Below are 5,000 nucleotides of genomic sequence, written 5' to 3' on the forward strand. Positions count from 1 at the left end.
CTGTATTATCTAATTACAAAGGACAGCGTTACAGTAATCAGGCATCACACTACCTGTTCTTTTCTCTCAGTACAGACTAATTAGCACACTTTTCTTACCTGGACAGCGTAATTTCACGTATTATATTCCACCAACTCATTAACCTGTCTAATTTAATTGTGTGTACCAGTCTAACCTTCGCCTTTCAGTCCTTCATTCCCTTCCTTTCACTTCCATGACATTATTTTTACTTTGCTCATATTTTTACTCCCTCGATTATGTAACCCGGATCTTGCCAGGCAGCCATTGACCGAACCGGATGTACAAAACTGCTGGATTCATCGTTCGCTGGCCTGGTTCCGTGATGTGGTGGGAACGAAGTAGGTTTAGTGGTTCGGCTTCACTCTGTCGACTCTGATTGCTCTAGATAGGAAGGAATTGGCTCTCGGTGTGGTAGGTGAATGGAATCGACTCAATGCTCTATGATTTTATTCTTAATTAATCCCTTCAGTACCATGGTGTGTTTCTATATTTGTTCTGGTTACTATTTGGTGGTTTTCTACAGCTTTAGAAACTTATGTGGGGATTAGAATAGTGAAGACTGTAGCCATTAATCTTCTGACCTCCATACTCCCTTTCTAATGTCAAGAAAATGGTCTAATGGTACACAAATCTCAAGGTAAAAAATGTGTCCCAGTACTGAAGGGGTTAAAATAGAGAAGACTGTGGCCATTAATCTTCTGACCTCCTAACGTCAATGAAATGGTTTAATGGTACTCAGATCTCAAGGTAAAAATGTGTCCCAGTACTGAAGGGGTTAATGGTGAATCAATAAGGAGGTTTAGAACACTAGACACATTTATAGATGAAGGTGATAAGTGGTGATAGATGTTTGTTTAATCGCTTTTGTTGCCCTTCGCTCGTTTTCCTCTCTTACATGTGAAAAATATAAGATTAATAGAAATCAGTTAGTGTCACGTATACACCTTATGGTTTCCTGCATCTTCCCTTATTTTCTTATGTTCCTAACTCCTTCACTATCATGACACGTTTTCATATTTATTCTGATTATTATTTGGTGATTTTACACAGCTTCAGAAACTCACGTGAGGATTAAAATAGTGAAGACTCTGGACAACTAATCCTCTGATCCTCATAAACCTTTCCCAATGTAAATAAAATCGTCTAATCATATATCCAAACCCCTGGTAAAAATGCGTCCCAGTATTGAAGGGGTTACGCTAATGAGAGTGAAGGCAGGGTGTGTTGCAGTGACGAGTGCTAATGACTAAGTGGTAATAGGAACAATGATGCCTTATTTGTGTGTGGTCGTGACATTGGCGAGGTTAATTGGTCTGTTCTCTATTCATCTTTCTCTTTTGTTTCCTCATCTGTGCCTTTCCCTTTCTTTCTTTGCCGCAAGCAGTGCCATTAGCTCCAAAAAGGCTGTTCGTGTTCTTCCTTTGTATTCTTAACCCCTTGAGTGCCATGACGCATTTCCATATTCATTCTGCTTGCTATTTGGTGACTTATACAGCTTCAGAAACTTATGTGGGAGGATTAAAATAGTGAAGACTGTGAGCGTTAATCTTATAACCTCCTTAGACCTTTCCTAATGTCAAATGGTCTAATCGTACACAAATCTCGAGGTAAAAATGAGTCCTAGTATTGAATGGCGTTAGATTTCTTTCTCATGTATGAATGATTGTGTGTGTGAGTTTGCATGTTATTTCGTATGTCTATCTGTTTGTATCTATTTACCGGCACGTCTTGTCTGTCTCTTTCTACCTGTCTTTGTCTTTCTTGAAACCCTACAAACTCACAAATGAATTGACACCCTTATCGACTATAACAAGAGTCTAAGTGAATTTCCCTCGTAAGTTACACAAGTTTTAGTTCATAACACTCAAATAACCTTCAAACTCCACTGCATCTTCCTCTTTCCTCTCCTTCCAGCGACCGTCCAGTCTTTCTCTATCCTCTCCTCCAGTCTTCCTCTATCCTCTCCTCCAGTCTTCCTCTATCCTCTCCTCCAGTCTTCCTCTATCCTCTCCTCTCTTCCAGTCTTCCTCTATCCTCTCCTCCAGTCTTCCTCTATCCTCTCCTCCAGTCTTCATCTATCCTCTCCTCCAGTCTTCATCTATCCTCTCCTCCAGTCTTCCTCCATCCTCTCCTCCAGTCTTCCTCTATCCTCTCCTCTCTTCCAGTCTTCCTCTATCCTCTCCTCCAGTCTTCCTCCATCCTCTCCTCCAGTCTTCCTCCATCCTCTCCTCCAGTCTTCCTCCATCCTCTCCTCCAGTCTTCCTCCATCCTCTCCTCCAGTCTTCCTCCATTCTCTCCTCCCAGCGACCCTCCAGTCTTCAGATCTGAGCGCGAGTGAAAGTTCCCGGATGTGTGAGAGCATTGTGGGCGTGAGTGACGAGTCCCGGTTTTATTTTTTTCTTGTTATGAATATATATATATATATTTTTTTTTTTTTTTGCGTGGTGGTTGTGGTGTTAGTAGTGATTGTGGTGATATTGGTAATGGTGGTGGCTGTGATCATTTTATTTCCTCTCATATAAGTTCAAGTAAATTTCGTTTTTGCATGTTGTTTTTTTATCTGATTTGCCGCGAATATATATATTTTTTTTGTCTCGTTGTCAAAACCAGTTGATGATATACGCACACTGTCAGTTGTATATAGTTCACAGTGTTGTATTCCACTCCTCATCCACTCAGAGTCGCCTTCACTTTGGATCAGTACTTCAGAGGACGTTGAAAAAGACTTGACGGGAGCTTTTGAGAGGGGACTAGATGGCGTAGCGGGGTGTTGTGTGCGTGTAGTGTGGCGTGGCGTGGCGTGGCGTGCCGTGGCGTGCGTGTGTGTGTAGCGTAATCATTTTCTAGGTTAACATAATTTTATCTAACATTTCATTACCTCCATACAATTTTTATACGATTTAAGTGTGTGTGTGTGTGTGTGTGTGTGTGTGTGTGTGTGTGTGTGTGTGTGTGTGTGTTCATGCATCACGAGCTAGGCCGACAATGAGCGCTAATCCTGACGGTGTGTTAGTACGAATGAGGGAGCTTGTGAGAGAGCGCGCTGGAGTTCAATAGCATCACAGGCCGTCTCTACATGGGTCGGTCAAGGCTGGCTGGCGGGAATTCTGAAGGAGCCTTAACCACACGTTCCTTTCACTACCCCACTGCAGGAGGCGGCGGTGCAGTGCGGGGAGCGGGTGGGTGTTGCCTGGCGTGGCGATGGGGTATCCCAGCTTGCGACCCACTGCCCTGTGTGACCTGATAAAGAATACAAAGATGGAGAAGACGGTCGTGGTGTCTCGTGGTTTGCAATTTATGGCTTTGTTTGGGAATTGAAACTTGAGTCGAGTGGTTTGTTCGGAGCTTTGTTACTACTACTACTACTACTGCTACTACTACTACTACTACTTCTTCTTCTTCTTCTTCTTCTTCTTCTTCTTCTTCTTCTTCTTCTTCTTCTTCTTCTTCTTCTTCTTCTTCTACTACTACTCTACTACTACTACTACTACTACTACTACTACTACTACTACTACTACTACTACTACTACTACTACTACTACTACTACTACTACTACTACCACCACCACCACCACCACTACTCCTGCGTTTGGCTAAAGGTTACTAGAATTGAGTAAAAACGTGAATGTATGGGTTAGTCAGTTAGTGGGTTAGATACTTGACCTTGTGTACTTCCCAGGAACTACTACTATTGCTACTACTGCGAAGAAAACGAAGGTGAGAGCGTGGATCCTCGTTTTCTCCTGAGCAATTCTATAGGTCGAGGTTGCTGGTGGCCACAACATTGGGTACCTTCATTGCCTCGCCGAATATTTGCTGCTGCGGCGCCGTCTGTTCCCACGCGACTACTGATGATTCATTACATTACTTACCTGTTGTATGTGTGTTGGTTTATGTAGGAGTGTGTGTTGCATTGAGGCATTATGTTGTTTTAAACCGCGTATCATTTATATTGTTTTGTTTGTCCTCTCTCTCTCTCTCTCTCTCTCTCTCTCTCTCTCTCTCTCTCTCTCTCTCTCTCTCTCTCTCTCTCTCTCTCGTTCTGTATCAATTCATCAGCAGACACTCTTCCATTATTTCCTCTCCTTCTTATGATAGACCAGTGCCTTTCTTAGTTACGTATTCATTCACTCTCATAACGCTGAATTTTCCTCCTCTCTCCTCACATTAGCATTCTTTCTTGTTCTGCATCAGTTATTCTCTTGATATACTTTTATTATTCCTTCCTTCCTTCCTTCCTTTATCTTAATCGGTATTGCTCTTTCCTTTCATCCTAATATCTTGCAGCTTCCCTCATTTTATCATGTTCGTAACCATCTACACACTCAATCACCCTGATAGCACGCAGTTTTTTTCCCCCTCTCACTTACATTTCCTCTCTTTCTTGCTCTACATAAGTTTTTAGTAGCTATACATCCTTCACTTCCTCCTACTTAATATAAACCAGTTCCTTCATAGCTACACACTCATCCAATCCCTTCAGTACCATAACACGTAGTTTTTGCTCCCTTCCACGACCAGCAGTGGCGATGACCTGGGAGACGGCGGCTGCATGGCGATGACCTCGGTGCCGCGTGCCAAGATAGTGCCGCGCCTCCCCTTCTCTTAGGGAATCCCAGCGCTGGAGGTGACCTAGTGCCTGCTCCACTCACGAGACGGCGCTGCGGGAGGCGGGAGTTCCGGAAATGTTACGTGATTCGGGGCCAGGTAAGCAGCGCGCCGAGGACAGGTAGATAATGCAATACTTCTGTGGGTGTTTGTGGCGCATTTCTACCTCAACTCTCGAGATAAGTACATCACACTCTCTCTCTCTCTCTCTCTCTCTCTCTCTCTCTCTCTCTCTCTCTCTCTCTCTCTCTCTCTCTCTCTCTCTCTCTCTCTCTCTCTCTCTCTCTCTTCTCCTTCCCACTTTCTCACTGCATCTCTAGTAGTGGTGGGCGGGGTGTGGGCGTGTGGTGGGCGGCGTGCAAGTTTCTAAG

General features: G+C 43.7%; 1 protein-coding gene across 1 annotated transcript in view; it reads left to right on the plus strand.

The window, feature by feature from the left end:
- Positions 1 to 4,554: 4,554 nt before the first annotated feature.
- The window catches only part of LOC123512384, a 10,365-nt gene continuing 9,919 nt past the window's right edge, over positions 4,555 to 5,000 (plus strand). Inside the window, exon 1 of the mRNA XM_045268770.1 lies at positions 4,555 to 4,728. The gene's annotated coding sequence lies outside the window, so the exon portion shown is untranslated. The remainder of the gene's footprint in view (positions 4,729 to 5,000) is intronic.

This window comes from Portunus trituberculatus, chromosome 33, assembly GCF_017591435.1.
Source record: "Portunus trituberculatus isolate SZX2019 chromosome 33, ASM1759143v1, whole genome shotgun sequence".
Classification (NCBI taxonomy): domain Eukaryota; kingdom Metazoa; phylum Arthropoda; class Malacostraca; order Decapoda; family Portunidae; genus Portunus; species Portunus trituberculatus.